The sequence below is a fragment of the Hipposideros armiger genome, unplaced genomic scaffold (genome assembly GCF_001890085.2).
Source record: "Hipposideros armiger isolate ML-2016 unplaced genomic scaffold, ASM189008v1 scaffold_29, whole genome shotgun sequence".
NCBI lineage: Eukaryota > Metazoa > Chordata > Mammalia > Chiroptera > Hipposideridae > Hipposideros > Hipposideros armiger.
This window is the reverse complement of record NW_017731379.1, coordinates 3,932,973-3,943,763: the sequence shown is the minus strand read 5'-3', so window position 1 is coordinate 3,943,763 and position 10,791 is coordinate 3,932,973. Positions and strand designations below refer to the sequence as shown.

Here is a 10,791-nt window from a genome sequence, read left to right as displayed (position 1 = left end):
CCCCTATGTTCACAGCAGCATTATTTACAATGGCCAAAATATGGAAACAACCTAGGTATCAATCAATAGATGAATGGATAATGAAGATGTGATGTAATGTGGTGTGTGTGTGTGTGTGTGTGTGTGTGTGTGTGTGTGTGATTCAGCCATAATAAAGAATGAAATCTTGCCATTGCTACCACATGGATGGAGCTAGAGGGTACTATGTTTATCGAAATAAGTCAGACAGAGAATGACAAATACCACATGATTTCACTTATATGTGGAATCCTAAAAACAAGACAATCAAACAATCAAAACAGAACAGAAACAGAATCATAGAGATAGAAAACTGACAGTTGGCAGAGGAGAGGACAGTGGGGGTGGAGAGGAAGCAAAATAGGTGAAGGGGTTGAGAGGTAGAAACTTCTAGTTAAAAAATAAATGCCACAGGGATGTACTGTATAGCTTAGGAAATACAACCAATAACATTGTAATAACTTTGTACAGTGACAGACAGTTACTATACTTATCATGGTGATCACTTTGTAAGTTATATAAATGTTGAATCACTATGTTGTACACCTGAAACTAATGCAATACTGTATGTCAACTATATTTTAATTAAAAATAAAACAGTTTGAAGAGACAGGGCATCAGAAGTAGACTCAGACATGGCAGAGATGTTGAAATTGTACTGGAAACTTAGAGCATATATGATAAGTATGTTATGGGCTCTTAGGGAAAAAGTGGATGCCATGCAAGAATCAACGGATGATTCAAGCAGAGAAATGAAAATTCTAAAAAATAATCAAAAGGACATGCTAGAAACAGAAATAAAGAATGCCTTGACGGGCTCATCAATAAATTGAAGACACAGCTTATAAAATATGTTTATATCATATATAAATTTGAAAATATAAATATATATACTATGGTGCACCCTTGAACAATATGGGGTTTAGGGGCACAGACCCCCCACATAGTCAAGAATTCACATGCAGCTTTTGACTCCCAAAAGGTAAAGTTGTCCCCAAGTATCCACAAGGGGCCCTTGTGGATACCAAAACACACAGTGCTCAAGTCCCCTATATAAAATGGCATAAATCAGTGCTTGCAGTCAGCCCTCTGTATCCAACAAACTCTCAACCATGGATTAAATACAGTAGATATTTATTGAAAAAAATCCACACATAAGTGGACCCATGCAGTTCAAACCTGTGTTGTTCAAAGGTCAATTGTATATACATAATAGTTAATCTAAAGTCTTTGTCTACTAAATTCAAAACCTGGGCTAGCTCAAGGATATTTTCATCGGCTGTTTTTTACCATGTTGTGTTTTCCATACATCCCTGTTTCTTGGCATGTCTAGCAAATTTTGTTGAAAATTGGATATTCTAGATAATACATGGTAACAACCCTGGCATTTGATCTATTTCTCTCTTGAGTTTGCTGTTGTTTTTATTATCGTTTATTTGATTAGCAGTTTCTTGGACTAATTGTGTAGGTTCTGTATTCTCTGGCACTGAGTTCTCTTCTAGCTTTATTTCACTTTTAAGTTCTTTAAAAAAAGATTTTACGGTCTGGGTCCCTAGGGGTCACTTCTGAGTCACTATAGTTTTAGTGGTCAGCTAATAACCAGTCAGATTTCCTGAAATACCCTGACTTTCTGTTTCCACCCTCTGCCAAGGGGATCTGAGTGAGAAGGCATGCCTTCAAACGTCAGGCAGTTTATAGGACAGACCAGCTCTTCCCTTCCGTTTTGCATGGTGCTTCAAAGTCATATCGAGGCGATGGACTAGGATCTTCTCCTTTCCTGTGTGTTTTGTGAACATGCACATTCATGTATGCAGACTTTTAAATCCCCAGGAATCCTCTAGAAGTTTTCAAAGTTCCCTACGGCTTTCTTCTTCTCCAGATTTCTTGTTAAATTCCTGGCCAGATTCGTGTTTGCACCAAATGGACTAAAAAAGCCCTGGGTAAGTGAGGTTGCCAGAGGTTGCTATTGTTTCAGTAATGTCCAAGAGGTAGGGCTATTTTAAAAATGTATTTTCACTCTGATTTAAATCAAATAGCTACCATACTCTGGGCATAAAGTTTCCTAGGGAGCTGCAAGTTCAGAGAAAATATTCAATATGCTGTGGGGATACTGCTTTTTTTTGTTGTTGTTGTAAATTGTGGTAAAATAAACATAACATAAAATTTACCATCTTAACAGTTTTTAAGCATACAGTTTAGTACAGCTATGTGCTGCATAACATTTCAGTCAATCATAGACCACATATATAACATTACAATGGAGCTGAGAAATTCCTGATACCTACTGACATTGCAGCCATCGTGTCATAGTGCAATGCATTACTCACGTTTGTGGTGATGCTGATGTAAACACACTGTGCTGTCAGTTACATAAAAGTACAGCACATACAGTTATGTACAGTACATAATACTTAATAATGATAATAAATGACTACATTGCTGTTTTATGTATTTACTATACTATACTTTTTGTCATTATTTTAGAGTGTTTTCTTTCTATTTATAAATAAAAAAAGGTTTGCTGTAAAACGGTATGCCATGTTATGCTGGTAGCAGCCTCATACATCTCATGTTTACCTCTCTCTTAATTGCATCAGTTACTCTTGTGATTGGTTTAATCTCATTGTTTTGTACAGTGACATTCTGTACAGATTTTTAGCCTAGGAGCAACAGGCCATACCATATAGTCTAGGTATATAATAGGCTGTACCATCTGGTTTGTGTAAGTGCACTCTATGATGTTCACACAATGATGAAATCGCTTAATGATGCATTTCTCAGAACATATCCCTGTAGCTAAGTGGTACATAACTGTAGTGGTAAATATATTCACATGATTGGGCAACCTATCTCCAGAACTTTTTCATCTTGCAAAACTGAAACTTAATACCCGTTAAATAACAATTCCCCATTTTCTCCCTCCTCCCAGTCCTGGCAAGCACCATTCTACTTTCTGTTTCTACGAGTTTGACTATTCTAGATAGTTCATGTAAGTGGAATCATAAGCCATTTTACTTTTTGTGACTGGCTTAGTTTACTTAGCATAGTGTCCTCAAAGTCAAGGTTATGTGTCAGAATTTCCTTCCACTTTCAGGGTGAATTATATTCCAGTGTACATATAGACCACGTTTTCTTTATCCATTCATCCACTGATGGACATTTAGGTTAATACGACCTCATAGCCATTGTGAATTATGCTATGATTAATGAGTGTACAACTATGTTTTAGAGATCCTGCCTTTAGTTTCTTGGATATATTCAGAAGTGGAATTGCTATATCATATTGCATTCTATTTTTAATTTTTTGAGGAGTATTGTTGCTTTTTCACCGATCTTCAGAACGGTCAGTCCTCTCCACTGGCTGTGAAACCAACAGCGTTTAATGGCTACTGTGCTGACGAGTAGGGCAAGAGGCGGGGGTGGTGGTGGTGGTGGGAATATCCCCACTTTAAAATGTCACTGACCCTGTTGTTTTACTGAGGTACAGCATTTTCTCTTGGGCAGATGATTTTTCAGTTCATTCTGTAGCTTTGGTTCATCTTCAGAGTCCTGAAATAGCTGTTAGTTGTTTTACAAGTATCTTCATTGTTTCAGTGGAAGACTGAGTTTCTCCAAGATCTTCATTCCACCATTCCAGAAGTTGATCTCCTTTGTTAATTTTTTAAAACTTACTGTATGTTTTTAATGTTTGATAAGGTGAGATCCCTTCACTACTCATTATATGCGAATCTAATTAACATTGTACCTTAATTTGTAAAGAACTGACATCTTTACAATATTTTTCTCATCCTATAACACAGTATCTATCTATATAAAACTTTTATTCTCATACATCTCAGCCTCCGTGTCATATATATGTGTACAAACTTCCATCAGTAGCATTTCTTATTATGTAGGAATTCTTGGGAGTGGATGTTCATATTCTTTCCTCCACTTGAAAATCACTGCTAATATCTTTCAGAAAAGTTTTATAATTTTCATCATGTAGGTTCTAAGCATTTCCAAAATTTTAATGGACTTTTTCATCTTGTATGAGAAATTAATATTCCCAGTATCCTCTAAATAGACTAAAACATTGTTAAATACATAAAGGTAAAAGTGAAAGTTATCTTGAATATTAGTTATTTCAGTTCTTTCCTCCTTGGATGGAAGTTATTTAAATTATGGTTCTTATCACAAGTATATATTATTTTATAAATAATCAGGAGTTGCATTCTTGAACATAGAGTCACATACTCATCACAAAGATTTAAAGTGACTAGTGTGAAATTAAGGGGTGTTAGTGTGCGAGTTTAAGATTAAAATAGAAATGTACTCAAAGATTCACATAACATATATGTAGAAAATTAACTCACTGGAGAAAATAACCAATAAATTTTAATCAGGCAATTATTTTAAATAATTACCAAATATGTAGATGATCAATTATAATAAGTATAATTGCTTAATCCTTTCACTAAAGATCACTAAAAATATGTGAATGGTTTCTCAACAGTTTTAAGATATCTTCTAAAGAATCTAGAAGTTTAAAAAGATAAATTCTAAGGGTAACAACAACAAAAATTTCTGCAGCTTTAGTGAAATATGAGTGGAGAATGAATTATTAAAAAGAGCATTTTAAAATCATAGGAGATGTGAAAGAAAGCATGTTTTTACAAGTTTCCTATTGAACAATCACTCTTGTTGATCTTAGGATGCAATCCAGGATTTTTAGTTCATCCATTGTGCTTTAGAGATATTGCTATGGCACTGACATGATGATCCCAGGGTATGTCTAGTTCTGCAGCAGAAGTGCTATCTTAACTGAGGAGAATTTGTGTTTTGGACTGACACAACATTCTCTTTTAATAGCTGCCCAATAGGATGTAAGTGCTTGCTATAATACCAGGGGTGCCAAAAAAATGTATACACATAACTTGTACTCATCTTTTGTTGTTGGTATATATTCTTACAATTTCAATACGGATTTTCCTTTCTTAAAATGTGTATACATTTTTTTGGCACCCTCTGTATTTTTTTTTCAGGTTTTCTTTGATTTACTCTTGGTCTTCTAACACTGTTTCCACTGAAATAAGGGCTTCAGACTATATGCATGTAGGTCCATCATCAAGCCATACAAGTAAAATGTAAAAACATTCCCATTACCTTTTCTATTTAAGTAAGAGTGTGACACCACCCACAACAGATAAAATATTTGTATGGAGAAAGGTGATTTTTATTAATGCAGCCATTTAAGGAATACTAGTATGCAAACCCTAATTTAATATAAATAGTAAGTAGCAAAAAAAGAAAGATTATAAACAGCCATAAATGAGAGAAATAAGACAACAAGAAAATTTACGGAGAATAAAAAACCTAATATTCAATGGGTGTTTTTTGAAGATAAAAGGAAAAGGAGATATGCTAAGAACTATAAATCAGAGAAAATGTAGTTTGTTTACTCTGTGTGGTAATAAAAATATAAAAAAGCATATCTTCCACAAGCTACTAAGTTACATATGATATATCTGCATTAAAAATATTAACATCTCTAGAGCACATCTCATTTTCATCAATAAGATTGCCAACAATAGTTACAAAAACCACCTTCATAAAGCCAGAAACAGCAGAACTAATTTGCACAGTACATTTGCATGTACAGTCATTTCAGATTTTAGATTCCCAAATAAATTCATTATTTAAAAAGAATCATGATATTAAAACAAGTAAAAAATAACATCTGAATTTTGGTGTGATACTATTAGGTGAGATTGAACAAGACAATAAAAAGTTAAGTTATTGCTCAGTAACATAGGTGATGCTTAAGTTCAGTTAAAAATGCTTATGTTCAGAATAAATTATGTAATTTCCTAACTCACTAATTAAAAGTGTGATATGGATGGATATGATATGGGCATAACTATAAAAGAGAAAGTTACATCTGAAAGCTAATTCCCAGTGGTCCCAATCAAAATAAGGTTATACTTGCCCCTGTCTAAATTTCTTATCAGCCAAGACAATGGAACAAAACCTTGTTATAAAATTTTTATTACATTTCCAATTGGGAAGAGTAAATTTAAAAAAATAAAATGTATAACCCTGCTAGAACTTTTCAATGTTCCCATACTGCCAATTTTACCTTCCTTGGAAGAAAGACAAGCTCTATTTTTTTTTTCCCACAGAGAAGTATTCACTGTAAGGCATAATTCACCATCCCACAAAGGAGTAGTACTTAACTGTGCTCTTCCTGTGAGCATTCAATTAACTGTCTGCTTATAAATGGCATTTCCTCTGAATATTGAAACTCACCTTATAAAATCCACAGCAGTAGAGCGTTTCTTGTTGCTAAGGGACTATGATACTATTTCATGATGCTAAAACAGGAATATTATAGTTTAAATTGTTCATGTGCCTAGCCATCAACAGACAATTTAAATACTAAAACAGATAAATATTCTAACCTCTAATTACATTATTTAATGTTGGGATAATGAATGATCCTGTACTTTTTTAAACTAAAGTCTTTTAAATTAATAATAATAATAACAAAGCATTATTATCAATATGATTATTGTTACATGAGCTCTTGTACCATGCCAGGCACTGTTTTTTGTGGTTTATAGGAATCAACTCATTTAATCCTTATAACAACCCTACTGGTTAGGTATTATTACTTTCCCAGTTTTGCACAAAAGGAAACTAAAGCACAGAGGAGTTAAGTAACTTGCTCTAGTCATGGAGCCAATAAAGAGGCAGAACTAGAATTTGTTATCCTGGTCTCATTGCAGAGTTTACATTCTTACATTCTTACCTGTCACACTATATTACACTAAAAAAAAAAATTTTTTTTAAATCTTACTATATTCAATTACCTGGGATTTGATGTTTCTAAAATGATGTTATTCATAGCTCTTTAAGAACATATCAAGTCTTATTCATAGAACATATTTGCTAAAAGTACTTCCATCCTCTGATGGAACTGTATTTATAACCAAATTGTTTACATTATTATTATAACTTTGAATCTGCTTGGTTTAGGGATGTGCACTAGCAGTTTATATTGAGTGGAAATCTGATCCTTATTTTACAAGGCTAATCTTTCAATCATGTCTTTATCTCAAATGTATATTTAATCCTGATTAGGCTTAAATGAGCAGATTTAAAAACACACAAAGGGGTAAAGACAGAATTACTTTAACAATGCAAGTTTATAAAGTGTAATTTCAACTGCAATGTGGAAGCATAAAGTGTCTAATTTTTCTATGCTGCCACACTAAATGGCTTTTTAGTTTTGGCTTTGATACTTATGGTTTAATGCCAAATTTACTAAAGCACTATATCTAGAAATAGTTCATCTTTAACAGTATATCATGCATTATATATTTTTTTATTAAAAGAGAGAATGGGCCTTATTAATATAATTATTTGCAGCATAGCAGTACTTCATATGTCTTCATCATAACATAAGAATAGTTATGCATAAGCAAGCTGCACATTAAATTTCAAGAACAAACACATATAAACTTACCCTTGCTTCAGCAATGTTTCTAGGATCATTTATTTCAGCACCAATTAAAGGACATAGGAATAGAGACTGGTTGATACAATTTCTACACTGCAAGTAGCTGGTTAAAGAACATTCTTTCATATTCCAGATGGCATTTAAAGATAAACCTGTCTCCATGCCTACAAAAAATAAAAAGAGGCCTTTCATAAACCCTGAACTACCAGATTCAACATCTCAATGTCACTTATAAAGGTCTAACAGAAAGTGGAGTGGATGTTAAGACTGGATGTTTTTGAAAACCATTAGTTTAACATTTAACTTTTACAGTCTTTAGTCTAATATAGAAGAGTACAGAAAATAAGGTGTTTTTTTTAAAAAAATAGCCTACATTTGCTACTGCCTATTATGTAAATTCATTATTTTATTCTCATAGCAACTCTATGAGGTAAGTATTATTGTCCTCATTTTATGGATGAGGAAACAGTTTGAGGGAGTATAAATTAAAGTTAGAAAGCAGTAGGCTGGGATTTAAAAAGTCCAAATCCAAAACTCTTGCTCCAGTCCCTTTGGCTTAGTGCCTTCCTAAGAATCAAAATTATTTTCAAGAGAAAAATGCAATTCTTTGTTTTCAAATAAAACCATGTATAAATGAGAACACTACAAATAAATCTCCATATCCTACAATTAGAAAATGTATCTACGTTAATTGTGAAAGGGTACCTTTCAAAACTTTAACACGTCAATTTTAAAACAGAAATTTGATTATCATACAAATATATGAGAGTGTAATTAGAAATAGCCAAATAATTTTGCTCAAGCTTTCACATTGTAATACATCTGCAGATGTAGCATTCTTTTATACAGTACATTCATAACAATAATAGGTATCACTGTTATATATCTGGTTTCAGGACAAAAAGTTTCTCCATGTTCTTTAGTTGAACGATCCACCAAACCTCACACATACAAGGACAATCTTCTTTGTGTTGGACTGCTTTTTGTATAAAGTGAGAACTCCAAGTTTTCATGGAGGACATGAGTTCCAGGTGTTGAGTGAGCACACACTACCTTCTGTAGGGATTAGTGGTACCATACAATAGAAGTGTTCAGTTATGGCAGAAAGCAGACAATAGACCAAGAGAGAACCCCTCTTATACACTGCCCTCTCACACTCTCTTTTGGGACTGAATTACATTTGTTCCTGGAAGTCACTGTAAAAAGAGTAGAAACTCAGAGTGAGGAGATGTTGGATGATGTAGCTGAAGAAAAAAAAAAATTAACAACAGAGCTTTTTACCTCAAGCTCAAGGGTATGCAGTTGAAATGGGAAGAATTTGCGTAATAAGATGACTATGAATCTATGCAAAGTTGTAGTTCTCAAAAAAACTTCTTAGAATCTTCCATATTGCACTAAGCCAAAAAGTTTTAACAACCACATATTCATTTTTTGATAAATGAGTACATTCCCACAAGAAAGAATTTCCAATTCCAGAAAAAATATTGAAATTGGTCAAAGCTGCAAAGTACTAACGGGAACATTATTAAAACCATATGATCTGACCATATGTTTCTGCAGACATTTGTAACCAAAGTAAATATTCAGACGTGTCATGAATGGTCCACCTTTGAGGAGGTAGCAACAACAAAAAAAAATCCCAAGTTATAGTTTTAAGTCTTTTATACCTAAGTATTGAATGAATGGATACTATCATAGAACTTGTATCCTCAGACTTTAAATGGGTAGAAAAGAGTTTAGATGAATACATTGAGGTTGCAAATGGGTAAATAATAGATGCTTGGGTTATCTGAAGTCAGTATTTTGGAATACAAGTAATATGCTTCTCTTTGTCCCTACCGCTTCTAGGAAGAGTGGAGATCAGGATTATTTCTAGGTGAGTGCAGGGCCTGGGATAAATAATATTTGATTTACTACCTTCTATCCAACATTAGAAACAGGTATTGGCAGAATAAAAATGAATATAATGAATAGACTTGAAAGTGGCTGGGAAATTGTAAAAGCACAGTAGACAACCTGAGACATATTTATGCAGAAAAGGACATGGGAAAACATGGTGGATGATGTGGGCCAGCAACAAGTACGAGCCCTGTAGAAGAGACCCTGTGTCTCATTGGGCTCAGCCTGGATGAGTGAATTTATGTGACAATGAAAAATAACAGAGAGCTTCGAGGTAGATTACATGCTTATGACCAACATTTAAATACGATAGTGGGAGATGTGGAAGAAATGGTGACTACTATAGAAATTGATGAAGAAACATAAGAAGAGATATATAAATCAACAAAACGAAATATTCTGATGTTCTTTGCCCTGGGAGATGGTGTTGTACTAGTCGCCCCTCCATTGAGAGTTGGCTGGAACAAAGAATTTATCCTGTATGGAAAACAGGAGACTGTATGATCACCTCCCTAAATGTGAAGATATTCCAAAAAAAACCTATGTAAATTTTGATACTAAGAAATGACCAGGGTCATTTTGAAAATGAGGAAATTGAGACTTAGGGTGGCTAAATGATTTATCCACGGACAAAAAGCTCATAAAAATGTAGAATTGAACCCAGGTCAGACTCATTTTAAAACACATGGTTTCAACCCCTATAGTCTAATGCCTTCAGGAATTTTTTCAAACTTTAAAAACATATTTTGAGGTAAAGATGAAAATGAAATTATTGATCAAATGAAATAATTGACTTTTTTTCTTATAAAATAATAGTTCCATAGAGATAATAAAAACAAGGACATTTACAATGATTTTTTGGGTCATATCTTAAAGCAAACTTCTGACATTCTATCAATTGTTAAATAATTCTATAAGTATATCTAAAAATATAGACATTTAATTGTAAAATACTATTAATGATAGCTTTTAATATACTCGTATAATAACTGGTCTATAGTCAATTATTTTGAAATTAGGAGCAATTCTAGTCCTAACATTAGCAGGACCAGAGGCCAAATGAGGCTCACGTACCACAATTAAATATTTAAAATTTTACCACGAAATAATTAATAATTTTAAAACCATATATCAAGCTAATAAATTATTAGATGTATTACATTTATCCTTCTACCTTGACAAATGGGCCTTTATATATCAAAACTTGAAAAATATGTGTACAGTTATAGTTTTCACATGGCTGAAAGTTTAAAAAATATCAAAAGATGGGTAAATGTAATTATTACTGCATATATCTGCATGTTCCTTGATTATCTGGTAATGTGTGAATGTATAATAAAGTGCAGATATAATTTATAAGTTAGTTAATTGTT

The 10,791-nt window shown here is 33.2% G+C and overlaps 1 pseudogene; it reads left to right on the top strand.

Moving 5' to 3' along the window:
* The first annotated feature begins 9,572 nt into the window (after window positions 1–9,572).
* On the top strand, window positions 9,573–9,922 carry LOC109379743 (U6 snRNA-associated Sm-like protein LSm3 pseudogene; annotated as a pseudogene).
* The last annotated feature ends 869 nt before the right edge of the window (window positions 9,923–10,791 follow it).